This window comes from Lissotriton helveticus, chromosome 1_1, assembly GCF_964261635.1.
Source record: "Lissotriton helveticus chromosome 1_1, aLisHel1.1, whole genome shotgun sequence".
NCBI classification, from domain to species: Eukaryota; Metazoa; Chordata; class Amphibia; order Caudata; family Salamandridae; genus Lissotriton; species Lissotriton helveticus.
Genome location: NC_136057.1, coordinates 1,199,658,179 through 1,199,675,785, shown reverse-complemented (window position 1 = coordinate 1,199,675,785; position 17,607 = coordinate 1,199,658,179). Strand labels below are relative to the sequence as shown.

General features: G+C 42.1%; 2 long non-coding RNA genes across 2 annotated transcripts in view; one reads left to right on the top strand and one right to left on the bottom strand.

Moving 5' to 3' along the window:
• Positions 1-17,607, bottom strand: part of LOC144772477 (uncharacterized) — a 98,056-nt gene that overhangs the window by 45,809 nt on the left and 34,640 nt on the right. The gene's annotated exons all lie outside the window — the stretch shown is intronic.
• Positions 1-17,607, top strand: part of LOC144772474 (uncharacterized) — a 70,202-nt gene that overhangs the window by 19,374 nt on the left and 33,221 nt on the right. Inside the window, exon 2 of the long non-coding RNA XR_013599759.1 lies at positions 15,045-15,145. This is a non-coding gene — a long non-coding RNA (uncharacterized LOC144772474). The remainder of the gene's footprint in view (positions 1-15,044; positions 15,146-17,607) is intronic.

Here is a 17,607-nt window from a genome sequence, read left to right as displayed (position 1 = left end):
AGCAGGCTAACAGACATTGATTACAGAGCAGGGTATGCTATAACAACAATAGACACCATAGTTGAAAGTGCAGCCCTCCTCCTGGCACATCTGCCCAGCAAGCCGAGCTGTATGCTGTAACAAGAGCATGCATCCAGGCTGAGGGGAAAAATGTTAACAGTTACACTGATTCATGTTATGCCTTTGGAGTTGTTCACGATTTTGGCCAGCTGGGGCAGTATCGTGGTTTCATAACTGCAGCGGGACGGTCCCTTCAAAATGGCCCCTTAGTAAAGAATTTGCTACAGGCAATCCTACTACAAAACAGAATAGCAGTAATAAAATGTGAGGCACATACAGGAGCTAATACTAAGATAGCCAGAGGTAACGCCATGGCTGACACAGCAGCAAAAAAGAGCATGTTACAGCCAGTACAGATGGTGCCTTCAATGGCAAAAAGTATTCCAAAAATACAGCAGATTCAGAGACAATTTTTGTTAGCTGATGTGAAAGAAATACAATGGTCTGCACCACCAGAGGAAGAAAGAGCGTGGAGTGATGTTGAATGTGAGCCGAATGATGAGGCATTATGGGTCCACCAGGATGGGAGGCCTGTGGCCCCATGCAGTATGTTCCTACCCCTTACAAGACTTGTCCATGGACCCACTCACATGGTTCAACGAGGGATGCTTTGATTAGAAAAGAATGGTTTGCACCAGGGATAACAGCTTTCACTGCACAATTCTGCTCCCAATGACTTTTCTATGTGCTCACCATGCTAAAGGTCGGATCCCCACTACTCATGATCACTTGCCAGTACCAGAGGGTCCCTTTACCAACATTCAAATAGACTTTGCCAATATGCCCCCTGTGAACGGATTCAAAAATTTGCTGGCATGTGTGGATCAATTTTCAAAATTGGTGGAGGCGTTTGCCACTAGGAAGAATGATGCAGCAACTGTTGTGCGATGCTTGATGAACGATTTAATACATTGATTTGGGGTCCCCCAGAGCATAAACAGAGACAGAGGGGGTGACTGTTTGGGAATAGAGTGGAAACTGCATGCCCCTTACGAACCACAAAGTTCAGGCCAGGTGGAGAGAATGAACGCCACAATGAAATGTAAATTAGCCAAAACAACTGATGCAACAGGCCTGAAATGACCAGATGCGCTGCCTTTAGTGCTGCATGCCATAAGAGCAACACCATCTAGAACAACTCTCTTGTCCCCCCATGAGGTATTGATGGGGCAGCCTATATCAGTGGGGTTGAGGTTACCTCTCACAGCATCCCAAGCAGCACTGCTGTGGACGGATGAGCAGATTTCTGACTATGCTGTACAGTTGTCAGTGGTCTTGAGGAATCACCCTCTCCAGGTGAAAGAAGCTTTGCCCCATCCTTCCTTAAAGCAAACACACCCTTTTAAACCTGGAGACGTGGTCATGCTGAGAAAAATAAAAAAAATTATCTTACTCCTAGGTAGACTGGACCCCATGTTGTGCCCCTGGTCACCAGAACATCACTAAAGGTGCAGGGACGTCCCGAGTGGCTGCACAGAACACGATGCAGGGCTGCACCAACATCGCCTGAGGCCGATGCACCATTAACAGATGAGCACCTACCACAAGTGGAGCAGAGCGAAACACAGGACAAGGGGGAGACAGACCAGACCTTTCCTAACAACAATGCTGATGGTCCATCAAGTGTCCCAGGAACGGGGACACCAGCTGATGCTTTTGAGTGAAGCACGCAACGCAGTCTAGTAAAAGGTGATGGTCTACACCTGCCAAAAATAGTTTGAAGAGGACAACGCAGGGCAGGTCCATGAAACCACCCCTGAACAAAGACCACTACGGACCAGGAGGAGAAGCAGATGACAGCGCACCACAAGAACTTTTATTATTGACACTTACAGAATGTAGCAAAACGAAAAGGGATGATGGACGGAGTGTTGAACATTGCAAGAACTCACTCCCAGTCAACTGATCTGGGTTTAATCCATCGTCATTCTTTAGCTCACTCCGCCACCCCAGTTCAGACATGGCCATATACAAATCAGTCTGACCATGTGCCTCATGGTAACAGTCCAGCCCGAACTGCCAAGCCATGTCTTCCCTGGACCAGAAACAAGCATCCTGTGACCGGTTCCTGGCTAATCAGCCATCATCAGCCAGGCTAGTTTGAATCCAGTGGCAAAGTGAGCAAGGGACCCACGTCTGGGCATACCCTGCCAGCTTAGGGCGAACAAAGCAAAACCAAAAGGGATGATGGACGGAATGATGAACATTGCAAGCACTCACCCCCAGTCAGCGAATCTGGGTTTAATCCATCATCATTGTTTAGCTCACTCCGCCACCCCAGTTCAGACATGGCCATATGCAAATCATTCTGACCCTTTGTCTCATGGGAACAGTCCAGCCTGAACTGCCAAGCCATGCCTTCCCTGGACCGGAAACAAGCATACTTGGACCGGTTTCTGACTAATCAGCCGTCATCAGCCAGGCTAGTTTGAATACGGTGGCAAAGTGAGCAAGACACCCACGTCTGGGCATACCCTGCCAACTTAGAGCGAACAAAGCAAAACCACTGGGAATGATGGACGGAGTGTTGAACATGGCAAGCACTCACTCCCAGTCAACTGATCTGGGTTTAATCGACCATCATTCTTTAGCTCACTCTGCCACCCCAGTTCAGACATGGCCATATGCAAATCAGTCTGACCCTGTGCCTCATGGGAACAGTCCAGCTCGAACTGCCAAGCCATGTCTACCCTGGACCGGAAACAAGCATCCTGAGACCGGTTGGCAGGGTATGCCCAGACGTGGGTCCCTTGCTCACTTTGCCACTGGATTCAAGCTAGACTGGCTGATGATGGCTGATTAGCCAGAAACCGGTCCCAGGATGCTTGTTTCCGGTACATGTCTGAACTGGGGTGGTGGAGTGAGCTAAAGAATGATGATGGATTAAACCCAGATCGGTTGACGGGGGGTGAGTGTTTGATTTGCTCCAACGCTCTGTCCATCATCCCCTTTGGTATCACTTAAAGAAAGAACTGGACTTGGGGGTTAACTGGGCCCAAGTGATCAGAATTAGTGATAGGTCCCCACCAGAGACTCAAACGTGGCAACTTCTAGTGATTAATGTTTACATCCACCCAGAGAGGAAGACCCAGAAAGAAAAATATTCTAATTTAATGTCCTTGATAAAAGCGATGCAAAGATCTTATGTGCAATGTCCATTGTTCATCTCAGGAGACTTCAACTGCAACCTCATAGTTAAAAACAAGGTTGAAAGGAAGATGAAAGCGACCTGTGGTGGAAAAAAAATAACAACTATATTAGGAGACTTGAGGCTGTCAATTTTGAACGGTAAAACAAAGGGCGACATACCAGCAGCCGTCACATACTTGAGTGGCAAGGCTCACTCAACAATAGACTACACAATCACAAGTAAGGAGTTACTCCTCAGTATTGAAACATTTCAAATTAAGCAATGCATAGAAAGAGATCACTTCCCCTAAATAATGAGAATGAACATCTCGCTCACCTTGGCACAAAGAATGAACTCTCTTCTACATCACGCTGAAAAGTTCAACCTAAAATAGCTAAAATGGCGTGGGGGGGCTGAAAAGTAGCCAGGACACAGCAAAGGATTATATGACTAAATTAGGGCCTCACTTAGAGGAAGATTGCGTAACCAACTGAGCGCAGCTGACCCTGGACCTTATCCATAAATTTCCAGCAGTGTCGGGGAACCGAATACGTTTAAACATCAGGAAGCCATGGTTTAACATGGACCTAAGAGCACAAAAGAGAAGGGTCGCAAGTGAGTTGAGATTACAGGCGCTGGCAAAAAGAATGGGGAAAATTCCAAACAAAAGCAAACTAAAGGAAGCAAGGAGTGTTTACAGGAAGATGTTGAGGGTTGCCAAGACTACACACAAGGAAACCATCTGGAACAAATTATTGTGTGCGGGAAAATCGCCAAATAGTAGGGACTTCTGGGGCATTATAAACGATCTAAATAAAGGAGCTAGACTCCAACAAGAGGCAGGGATTGGAGAAGAAACGTGGGCCCATCATGTGCAAAATCTGTACTGTAACACAGACCCAGGCACCAACGAAGGTCCCCGGGTGATGGAGCCAGAAGTGGGGAAAAGAAATAGAAGTATGAGCACGGATAACAAAGAAAATGAAGACTGGGAACAAGAGAATGGGGGCAAAGAGATAAATCCACTAACCACTAAAAAACAATTGAGGGGCATATTATTACAATTAGAGACTGAAGGAGCAGCAGGTCCAAATGGGCTGCCCAACGTGCTTTTTAAGAAAGATCCCAGGCTTCTGCTCAGGGACCTTAACGCCTCTTTTCAACCATATATACGTACACACAGACGTCCCTGTCTCTTGGAAAGGGAATATAATTCCCCCGATATTTAAACTGGGAGACCATCGCAACCCTGCAAATTACAGGTTGATATCCTTAATTGACGTTGAGGCTAAACTTTATGCAGGTTGCATCCTACCACAGCTACTAGATTGGATAGGCGACACAAATATAATTCCTAAGTTCCAAACAGGATTCAGGCAAGGGATGGGAACCATAACAAATGTAGCTATTTTGTCGCTCTTAATGGAAAAAGCAGTAAACAAGGGATCCTGGTTGTACGCTTGTTTCGTTGCCATAAAATCAGCTTTTGACCGAGTGAGCAGAGAGCGTCTATGGGCAAAGTTAAACATCTGGGGACTGCTGAGTCAACTGTTAAAGGCATTAGTCACCCTGCAAAATAACACATGGGCAAGAGTAAAATTAGGAAATGGAGGCAGTATAACCTCGAGTATTACGACGCAACAAGGCCTAAAACAAGGTTGCGTGTTAGCTCCTAGCCTATTTAACCTTTTCCACTCAGATATTAGCAAAGTTATGGAAGCTGCTGAATGTCAACCACCGACCATGGCCAACAAACCAATCAATATACTACAATACGAGGACGATATAGTAGTGCTAAATCAAACACCAATAGGCCTAAAAAGAGCAATAAATAAATTAGCATCCTACTTGAAATGGGAAAAACTGGAATTAAATAAAGCAAAAACAAAAGTCGTTCACCTAGTGGAACCAAAAAAAATCAAGTACAAATGGATGGCGAATGGGGCAACGGTGGAAGAGCAGCGGTCCTACAAATACCTTGGAATTACAATAGGGCAAGGATTAACACACAAGGAGCATAAATCGGCAATAAAAGCCAAAGCGCAATTGCTTATTTTTGCATATCGATTATTAAAAGTAAAAATGGATTGCCCAAATTATAACCATCTCCTAAAGGTTATGGCTGCTCAAATTCTGCCCACCCTGTCCTACGGCTTAGTCACCTGGTGCAGCAAGGAGGCTTATCTATTAAATCATCTGCAGACAAAGATCTAAAAGGCCATTTTCAACCTGCCAAAATCTGCCTCCCCTTCGCAAGTGCGGCTCGAATTTGGCCTTCAAAACCAGAAATTCTGGAGCATGAGCGGGTTCGTGAAGCTCTGCCAAAAAATTCGCTCCACCAACCCAGAGACCATGGACAGTCTGTGCTGGGAAGAAATCAAACATCAGGTGAAACACCGAGCTCCTGGGGAAGGCATTTGAAAACCTGTTTGACAGAGCTTGAATTAGAAACAGTATGCGAAACCAGCGCAGACAAAGCAAGTATTAGTAGAGCAGTCAACGAGGCAGCAAAAAGGAAATCCTTCCTGGAGGACAAAAACACAATCTCTAAACGTCGGCATGGGTGGACCATCATTACCTCCTTTAAATCACTTAAACCGCAAGCATATTTATTATCTCACTTTAGCGGGCACTTAAAAAAGAACTACATAGACTATCGGATGGGACAGCACGGGACAAAAGATCTATTACCATCCTGGGAACATAACCATCAATGCTGTCTATGTGGATACAAAATGGAATCCTTATCCCACTTTTTATGTGCATGTCCAGCATTCATTGTCCTGAGGAGATGGTATGTGAAGCCCATTTTTAATGAACTGAAAATTCGTACATACAGACAGGCAGTGATAAGCTGGCTGGGAGGTTCATCCATAATTCTGGCCTGCCGGGGAGTGAAATTCCTGGCAGAGGTAAGAAAACGCTTTGGATAAGCTGAGCAGGAGGTATACAGAGGAGAAATTCCCCCAAGGCCAGCTCCTTATGGGTCTTCTACAGTATACATGGACTGAATCTAAAGCTGATTAAGAGCCCACTTAAATGGCAGGAGCCTGCCAAGATCCAAATTTTAACTGTTGTATTTATAATATTTTTGGATGCTAGCCGTAAAATGAATGGGTAATTTTAATGTTGCTCGATATTAATTGTTTCTGTACAGTCATTTTTACTATTGGAAGATTGTAAAGATTTTAATTAATTATACCATAAACTTTTTTTTTTTACTTAAAGAAAGCACCCTGGAACTGAGACAGAAAGACACTGCCTAACAATATTTTAAATTCTGAAAGTGATATTTACCACTGTCAAGAAAATGCATTGCATTATGCTAACAGTACTTTTTAGTACATTAATTATGTGTGTGCTACCTGTAATGCAACAACCTGCTGACCATCCCCTCATTGCAGTACATGGGAAAGTTGCCCAGGCTTTAGGTCTTCAAAATTGCTGGATTTGTAGAGAAGTATCCAGACACCCCAGCGACCCAATGTGCCTTTATGAAACACCTGTGCCTATACAAAATGATGCGCAAGGAATAGGATGCCTCATATCCAATGTAACCTGGGATTGTGGAGAAGGAAAGATTGGATGGTACCCACGTTGTACCATACTGCAAAATAATCAAGAACAATACCAAGTGTCTCCTACAGTAGAATACAAAGACAAGGAGAAAGCATTTCCTGTATGTTTATACCATCATGTTTCAGGATATAACCCAGCTTCCAGATACTTTGGACATTTAAAAAGTAGCCAGTGTCCTAACATATGAGAATTTGATACTAGCACAGGGAATTGGAACATAAAAGACAGACAGTTAGTAAGTAGGAACTGGACAGCTAAGGTCCGAGGAAAACAAGTAAACTATACTTTGCATTACTGGAACATCACTGTAGATGGAGAGACTATTAATAACACCTGATGGTCTTCTATATGATCCATTTATTGAGCAAAAGAATAAGCATGCTAGAGCAGCAAATGTGATTTCTAAAATATTAGAATACATCTAATGGTCATGACTATTCAACACCGAATTGCACTTGACCTCCTTATACTACAACAAGGAGGACTGTGCATTTTATTAAATTCCTCTTTCTGTTATTTTTTGTAAACAAAAGTGGAAACATAGCAAGGGATGTGGCACAAATTAAGAATGCAGTTCAAATATTCCGTGGAGCAGGGAAAATTACAGATTCTGATGACTGGTCCTGTCTATGGTCATGGTTACCAACAGGATGGTTAAAACACTTACTGTTAGCACTACTGGGTATATTTTTAACAATAGTGATATTTTTGTGTTGTCTTCAGTGTTGCTGCTCCGTGGGACAGCAATTGTGTGGTTAAAGCATCTATTCAATTTCCACAGTTAAAATTATACCTCCTACAGAGCAGGAGCTAGCCTACAAATATCACCAAATACAACAGGATGTAGAGAAAGCACACAAAGAAACATTTCAATTAATGGCTATAGATATATAATATAAATGCATTGAGTATTAGTATATAATTGTATCTATGTTGAAAAATGAATACCTCTTGGATGGGTCTACGCCAATATATGCATGTTATTTAATCAGTGAGTAATGCTAGTCAAAGATATGTACTTTATTGATACTTTAGATTTCTACCATATGTATATATATTCATATTTTTGTTACAATGGTATTTGATATTGCTATCAAAAAGGAGGGATATTGTGAGGAAAAATATATATCTATATGTTTGCATCAGCCAAATAAGTGAATCAATCCCAAATTCTCCTCCACACTATCTCAGATCCACTGATCTAACTAGGTCTGTCTCTGACCAAACTGCTTGCTCTGTGCTCCTAAAATCACCCCTCCTTTGCAAATCTATTCAAGCCTAACCTCAGGACCTTTATTGCCCTCTTTGACACTTTCTGGGTTAACAGCTGTGAAAAGCCTCTGAATCTTGCAGGTTTGCTTAAACTTGCTTTCTGTTCCCTTGTGCCCTTATATTGCTCTATGTCCTGTATCTGCATGATACTTCTATTTGTATACGTACAACCGTATTTGGCCTTGTCCACATCTAAGGATTATACAGATGACTGCACTTTCAGCCCTATATATTCTCCCCTGAATATCTATGTGGGACGGAAGAAGCTTGTTTCAAGACGTGACACTGCATCTGCCTTCTGCCTTGGCATGCCAATGAACGGACAAAGGTGCAAGAACATTACCTGTGTTTTGTGGCAGCTGGGGTCTGTTTTCTTTGCGTCGCTTTGCTTCGCACTGAGGAGGGTAGGAGGATTTATTACCCAACAGTTTGGTTCAAGTTTTGACCAGACATCTAAGTTTGTCTTTGTGAATTGGGCCCCCAATGTTTTTACTAGCTAAGATTGTACACCAAATAGCTTTAATATAGGTACAGGCCTGTAAGAAATTAGGTTGTTGGTTGACTGGGGTGTGATCCCTGGTCAAGCAGTAACCAAAATCATTGTCAGGGTGAGGCAATGTGTAAAGTATTTGTGCAACACTTCAACCAGTAAAACTTTGAAACACACCAAAAAAGGAGACCACAACAGGTTTTGAAAAATAGAGGAATTTTCCATAAATAAAACTAGACCAAAGTGACAAAAATCCAATCAGTAGAACCGGAGTTATGGATTTTTGAAGATTTAGTGAAAAATAGCCCCAGAAAATCACAAAGTGACAAACTATGGATATCTGGTCACACCGGTCAGGGACAAAGGGCTTGATTTAGATCTTGATGGAATTCCCGTTGTCCCTCTGTGGTGGAGTTTACTAGTACTCTGTCAAACTGATGGATTCCCACCCGCCATATTTAGATGGGGGCTGGCTTATTCTCCATCTGTGTTGACAGAGTGTTTTCTGTCACGTAAACGTCTCACCGTTGTCAACGCCGCAGACTCCTCTGCTAGCTAACATTACTCCCTCTCCATCAGGCTACCTGGATTGGGCTAAGCCTATCTAGAATTCACAGTTGTACTGGTGTTGTCTTATCGGTGGATTGCAGAATGAGGGATTCCGTCATGAGCCGCTTTCAACATTGTACTGTTTATGTGGCTTTGGATGGATGCTAGCATCACACACCTGATGTATTTTGGCTAATTGTTTTCACATGCGTATCACACTATAAAACACACTCCATTTCAGACCATGATCTTTTGCCATTCTACTGCACCACAACATCATTCCTGAGCACTTTTTCAGTCGTCAGGTTTTTTTTTGCTTTGCCTGTTTCTAATTCATTTTGCCTTTTTTATTCATTATCTTGTGGGTTATTACAATCATTTAAGTTTATCATTTCATAATGGCAGGGAGGAGAAATCCAGGTTTTACTGAGGAAGAATTGTCAGTCATGGTGGAGGAAATAGTAAGAGTAGAGTCACAATTGTTTGGAGTCCAAGCCCAAAATACAACTATAGCTCAGAAATGGTAAATGTGGGCCAAAATAGGTGACAGAGTGAATGTTGTTGCAAACAGCCTATGCAGACAGGATTAAATAAGGAAGAGGTGGAAGGACCTGCAGGGGAGAGTGTGTTCCCTGGCCTCCCCAGAGCACTGGTGGTGGTTCACTCAGCTCCACATGGCAACGTTTTCCCTGCGAGGGGAAGGTCTTGCAGATCCAACATCCTGAAGGCTTGACAAGAATCCCTTATGGATGGAGACTTAAAAGTTACACTTCTGAATGCGCCACTAAACCTAAATGTCATTTTTGCTTTTAATTTATCTATCACTAATTTGTTTTGCACCTTTTTAAACATATAAACCCATATATAAATGTATTTATTTGTATTTTTTAAAGAATTTTGTAGCAGTATTCGAGGAATTTTGTAGCAATATTATGTGTTGTCAATATGTCTGTTTTACTTCATGTTTACATTTTTTGTTTTTGCCTGTTTCTCTGTTTGTAAGCATTCATTTTGATGTACTTAAGATAACAGGTTTCAATCTCCATTTACTTTCACAAGACGTTATGGTGCATATAAGTGTATTTCATGTAATAACATATTTCATATATGTGCATTTATTTTAATAGGTAAGTTCAACTTACAATTTTGCAAGTGTTGTTAATGAGTAAATGAAATGACTTACAACTACCATGATGCCTTGTTTTTGTTTTTTGAAAATAATATTGCATGTTATTTTGGTCATTCTCTCTTTTCATTCATATTTCACGTGTTAAAGTGTTAAGCATTTATAAATGTCTATTTTATGCTATGTGTTAAAAGGCAATTTTTTTGTATGTTGTCACTTGTTAATTTATTGAATTGTTATTTGTTTCACAAATTAAAGTGGGCTCTCTCAAAAAACGTTAAATGTATGTAGGTTGTATGTTCTAAAAAAGTAGTTTTCATAATAAATGTACATGGAAATGTTTATATGATGACTGATTCTATTTATCCTTATAAGTCATTAATAATCAGATTTTTACCCTGCTGGGACTTGAAATGGATAATTTTCGAATTTCACCTCTGTACTGTTAATGTGGAATGTTTGCTAAATTTGATTATACTTCCTATTTTTTTCTCCATTTTCGGACTTCTTTTTAACTGCATTTTAGGAGTAGTTGGGCAGACAGCTGTAGTCCTGGATGCTGTTGATCCAACACCACCGCCTCCTGTTCAGCCAGGAACCAGTGGGATGGGCTACATTTGTTTAAGGGTATATGGGAGTGGGGTTATGGGTTGTGCGAGAGACTCTGTGGGCCAGCAAGTTGAGACCACTGGGTTCATTGTTACCCAGGCCACCATCAACTTAGTCTTTGGATTGCTTAATCAGTCCCAAGACATGATGGACCAGGTCCTTACAGAGCTCTGGTAGATGCAGCACTTGCAGAGGGAGCACAATGTTCAGATGGAAACTCTAAACTCAAATTTGGGCTCTCTGACTAGGGTGATGCAGGATTGTTGTACCCATATGTGCAGGGCTTTTCCAGCAACATCTTCTCTTTTCTGTGGTCCGACAACATCTAGACCTACTACATCTGCCTCAGCCACAGAAAGTGAGGCCCTGCCACAAGCGGAAACACCTGTGCCCACCTCAGTTCCTGCAACTGTGGATCCAGCAGTCCCACTCAAGAGGAGAGATTCATTCAGACCACCAGGGGAGGATGGCAAGACATCCGCCATCACCAGCAAGAGACCTAGAACATAATTTCCTCCATTCGCTCTGTGGACAATTTTCTGCACACATTTACCATTTTGATGCAAGTTGTATGTTGTACATTGGCTTTCAATAATTTGGGGATCTTTTGTAGCTTCATTCACCATGATTGATTTTATAAATTGTGTTTGGTTTTTGTTCCCATTCTGTTTTAGTTTATTTGTTTTTGTTGAATAAAATCCCTAAAAATATTTAAGAGACTGGTGGTGTATTTCATATCTCTCTTTGTTTTAATTTCAACATACATTTTACAAAAGTACAATTCAAAAGATTGTTCATTTATAATGTAGGTAATGTTTTTCACAGTTGTTATTAATTTACAAAAAAGAACAATAGCCACAAATCAAAAACTAGTATTTGCATAAATTTGAATAAAGTTTTCTTTGTATTTTTCTAATACATTATAACCCATGCATAATCTAAAAACTTCTTACAATATTTTCAGTACAGTTCCAGACCTTGACCTCATGGAAGAATGGGATATGGTCAAAACAATCTGAATAAATAGGTGAACTCTTATTTTTTTATGTCCTCATCTGGAGTTAGACTTTCTGCCTCACAATAGGGAGCCCACATCAATAACTCCAATCGTCAAAAAAGTTATCAGTACTCCCTTTTGTGGCCAAAGGATCGTTCTAATACACTGTTGCAGTATCTGGTGGAATGTCACTACCAACATTAAGTGGTGTGCTACAAGAAGTTATTTCTTCAGTGATGAGACAGGTCAACGGTTTCATACAGTTAACACGAAATGAAGATTTTGCAAATCTGAAGGGAGATTTTTATGCTTTGGGTCATCTACCACATGTGGGTGGAGCAATTAATTGCATACATTGCCTTGGTGGCACCACACAATAGAGAACAAGTCTACCACAATCAGCAAAACTTCCATTAAATTAATTTATACTTCAGCAGTATAAGTTATTACATAGGGCATGATACATTAATAAGCAACTTGAGTACGGTATAGACAAAAAATAATTTTAACATTTAAAAAATAATTAAGTTACTTGAAGTCAGTCTTACCATTGTGAAATTCCCAAACAAATAAAACAGGCTTTCAGTTAATACAATTATTGGTTTAACATTGCAGTACATAATGACCCACATTGATTCATATTTTTATTTTTTTAAATAAAATAAAAATCAGCCTTTTTGCCTTGTACACACAATGAAAAAGGGGATTCTTGTTGTAAATTACATTTTGTGACATACGTTGAATATTCAAAACAACATATCAGAACCATTGAGAGGTGTTAAACAGTTCCAGGAGAGAACTGATAACGGTTAAGAGAAGTGATCGAAAATAACCTATGAGCAATAATGATAAATAACAAAACTGTGCCCAAATAGTTTCTGAAGGTGTTCCCTACATGCAGGAGATAATGATAAAAATAAACTAAAGTTTAAAAGCCTTGAAGCAGGTAAAATCTGAACATTTGAAAAAAGCTTTGAGAAAAAAAATCATGCTCAGTTATATTTACAAAGATATAATAAAACTATTGTATATGTCTTTACAACATCTTGAGGAGTAGGCGAAGGGGACCTTGGCCAAGAAGGTGGGGAGGCAGTTGGCCACTGTGTTTCAGATGGTGAAACATCTGACATCGATGAACACAGTGGCATGGATGGTGAGGGGATTGGAATGGAGGCCAACTACTTGTCATCATCTTTCGAGGCCTCTACAAGTGACCAGTTCCTAGTGTTGGTGGACCCTGTAGGAACTATACTAATCTCATCCTTGTCCACCACCCAGAAACCAATCTCCTCCCTCGCTTTAGTTCCCCCCCAGTTGGCCAAACCCATCCCCCTAAAAGGGCTGGGGTCTCTTTTGCTACATACCCCTCACCCCTGCCCCTGTCACCTAGTCTGCACTGAGTGATGAGGATATTGACCTATTATGCAACATATCTATCGGTCAGACTGTGATAGTGAATGGCATCAAGGGCCTTAAAAGCCAAATGCAACAAATGGTTGCATTTCTGGATTCCATTCATAATTCAGTGCCTGTCATGCAGCGATTGTATGCAAGACAAACTCTCTTCAGTCACCCCAGCCTTCCCACCAGCCCAACCTTCTACCCCAACTCAGTTCTCCCTCCCTCAAACCAAATCTCACTTCCACTTCAAGCCCAGCCAACTCACTTTTTTGAAGGCACCTACACCAACAGACACACTCAGAACAATCACACACACACATACAAACAAACACTATTAACACTACACCCATCAGCATACCCACAACCGTCAGCACACCCAGAGCCTCCAGCACACCCACCACCACCAGCACACCGACAACTACCACAAGCACTGTCACACAACATCCACCAGCACACCCACAAGCACCATATTCACCACCATTACCACCAACATTCCTATAGGCACCACAACCACACCAACCACCTCAACAGCACACTAATCCAAACCAACACACTCATAGAAAAGCACACCCACACACAAAACACCAACAACCAAAACCAAACACACACATGCTCATCAGAATACCAAACACTAGCCAACCCACACACATCCAAACATACACAACCTACACCAGACCCACATGCAACTTCCAAGCATAGACACATCCACCACAACCACACCAGTCACCTCAACAACACACTCACCCAAACCAACAGACTCACACAAAAGCAACCACAATCAAATGCACACCCATATACAAAATACCTGCCAAAAAAGAAACATACACAACATATTCCAGACCCATATGCAACTGCCAAATATACAGACAAATACACATCACCCACTTCAGCTCCCTCTGCCTCCAAACCCAAATCTTCTCCCACCCCTCCTACCCATACTCATCCTCCCGAATACACATCTTACCTGTCCTTAACCACTATCAAACTGAAACCCACTCCTTCCATGAAAGATTCTTGAGGTGCCTGCTCCGTGTCCAATACACACCCCTTCCTGAGGAAGTTACCCTTTCGCAGTATGTACAGGAGGCAAGTTATGGGCAACACAATCACAGCCTGTTGTCACAGGAATAGCTTTTGTTCTCCTGTTATGTTTTGATTTGAATAAAATATTTCTGAGAGATGTCTTTTACATTACATCAAAATGTCTTATTTGTAAAATCCATACAATATTGAAAACAATTGTGATGGACATAAACACTTTGGTGCAAGTATTTATCATAATGGACACTTACACCCAAAAAAGCAATTGATATTTTTGTTTTTAAGTGTTAATACAGGTGTGTTCATTCAAACCTATATCCATTACACCTTGCAAAAAAATTGATTATTTCAAATTAAGAAAATACAAAAAATGCACTAGAAAAGGAGGAAAGTTACACAAATAAATAAATAAAATGATTTCAGTTAAGGACTTTCATTGATTTTACAAATTATTAAAAAAATGTGTAATGCATATGTTTATAATTTGATAGTGTGCACAAATTGAGGAAACACACCTGTATGAACACATGATACATTTTGCGTAATGCCATCTTTTGTGTAAATGTCTATTATCATGAAGGAAGCTTGCACCAAATTTGACAATAACAAAATTCATTTAATGCAGATGTGTTTTTTAAATTTCTTATTAAACAACATTACACATACATATGCACTACACAATACAAAATGATTCCTTGTAAGAGAGATTTCAAAATGCATAATTACAGGGCTAATGCAAACAGAAAATTCAAACAGAAACAACTAAAATAGAAGCTTATCTTTGATTCAGGCAACAACGAGGTTGATTTGCATTGTGGTCACATAGCAGCAGCAAAGGAAGTACTTGGACGATCAGGTTCATGTTGGAAAAGGAAGTGGAAAAAGAAAAAGGTAAGTTTCTACCTTATATAGGTTCGACACCGTCAACTCAGGTATGGAGGATTACCTGCCACAGTTAGGTCAATGGGAAGGCCATCTTAATTTTCCTGGCATAAATAGTGGCTGTGTTCTCTCTTACATCCGCTCTTACCTATGACACCATTCATGCAAGTGGAAAATTCTGATGGAGGCAGAGGCACGGAGGCAGATCAAACTCCATAGACACGTCAGCATCTACATTGAGCGGGCGGACCACCTAGTAGGTGGAGAAACTGATAGAAAAACAATGGCTGGACCAGATCTGCCAAGATCTAAATCAGGCCCAAGTCACAAGTTCAGGCTGACCGTGATGGAGCATGATCTGGCTACAAGAATCCAGTTAGGCCAGTTGAAAAAAGAACCACAAAATGTGGGTTGCGGAGTGTTGCACGGCTCCACATGAAAGACTGCAGTGCGAGGTCTTGCTTTGTAGTTGAGGCTGCCATAGACGAGAGCTGCGAGGGCCTGCACCGAAGCTTCGGCACACAGTTGTGATGATGCGTCGGTTCTGAAATGATGGGGGTCTTTGGGACAGGTCCAAATCCCCCAGTGGCAGCAATATGCCAGTACCTGCTCTGGTATGTGCACACAGCAGAGAAGATGTGTCGGTTCTGTTGGATCCACAGAGCCTGGCAAGCAACTTAGGTGTACTTCCAAGGGTCCAGCACTGGGGTGGCACCACTTCGCATGGTAGTCTCACAGAATGGTAGAGTCCAGGTGCAGGTGAAAGGTTTTTGGAAGCCTACTATTTCCTTGAGGCTTCAGATCAGGATGCCAGTCAACTAACCCTTGGAGCCACTCCTGGGTACAAGAGATTTCGGTCTAGTCCTTCCCACGCAGGCAAGAGTGTAGGTAGCAGCAGGGCAGCACCGAAGAGCAGTAGTCCTTTAAGAGAAGCAGTCCAGCAGAATGGCAGTCCTTTCAGCAGTACGGCAGTCCATCTTCCTGGCAGAGTATCCACAGGTCCAGAAGTGTACTAATGAGTGGGAGTCATTTTATTTTATTTATTTATTTATTCTGCGTTTATAGAGCACCTGGTTACACCAACTGATGTGTCCCCGAAATCTTTGCTCTATCTGGCAACTCCAGAAATCAGCACATCTGAGAACAAGGAGAGGCTAAAAACGACTTAAAATTTAAAGAGCACTGTTTTTGCTGCCACATAGCCAAAAGAGCGTGCACCCATTTGTGCTTTCTTTCTTCTGGAGACTTTCACCAGGTGGGTCCCGGTGGATCTAAGTTGCTGTTCTGGGTTGTAGGGGGTCAGAAGATCTCACAGGTACGTTGGGCCTTTACCCTGCAAGGTATGGTGGCAGAAACATAGTGCCTTGAATGAGATCCGTTTCTGAATGGGCAGCCAATGAAGTGAGTCCAGTGCTTTCTTTTAGGATGGCCTACTCGTCAGATTCAAAACCAAGCGAGCTGCTGCAATCTGGATGCACATCAACTTATGGAGTCCTTTTTGGTTGCACCCAGGTACAGCACATTTCCGTAATCTAGTCTTGCTGTAACGAGAGCGTGGGACAGGCTTTTTCTAGCCGACATAGGGAGAATATCTATAGTTTTCTTTAGAGTCTTCAGGAATCTGAAGCACCTGCCTTCAACTCTCTTGATGTGAGTCTCAAAGGAAAGTGTGGAATCTATCCAGACTCCCAAGTTCTTTACCTCAGTCTTAGGGGTGGGAAACGGGCCTAAGATTGCTGGCCACCAGGCAGAGGACCAAATGGATGGGGTGTCTTATTACCATTTTGTCTCACACAATTACCTGTCATCCAAAAGACCAGATCTTTTAAGCAGTCAGCAAAGCTACTTGCTGCTGGTGCCGAATTCGGAGCCAGGGTGACCACTAGCTGCGTGTCATCTGCATATGACACTATTGTGACACCGTGTTTGTCCACAATCCTAGCTAAGGGGGTGATGTATAGCTTGAAAAGAGTAAGGCTCAAGATTGAGCCCTGAGGTACCCCCTGAGCTAAAGTGATGTGTTTGGAGGTATGTAGAGATTGTGACACTTGAAAGGCATGGCCATGCAGATAGGAAACCATCCAGTTCAGGGCAACACCGTCCACACCCCACCATCTGAGTCAGTGCAACAACAGCTCATGTGACACCGTGTCGAAGGCTGGGCTAAGGTCAAAATGGGCCCAGGCAGTCGTCAGACCTTAATCCACTCTCCTGCGTACTGTCTCAGTAGCATAGAGCAATGCAGTTGAGTAGGTTGATCTAAAACCTGATTGTGTGGGATGTAATAAGTTGTGTTTATTGATGTGTGCCATCAGCTGTAAATATACCACTTTCCAGCTATTTTTGAGAAATAAGGGAGCAATGAGACCGGTCGTAAGTTCTCAAATAGATTCCCATCTGCTGTTGTTTCAGGTGGGAAAAATAGCTTGCTTCCACATATCAGGTACCCACCCTTCCCGAAAGGAGATTTC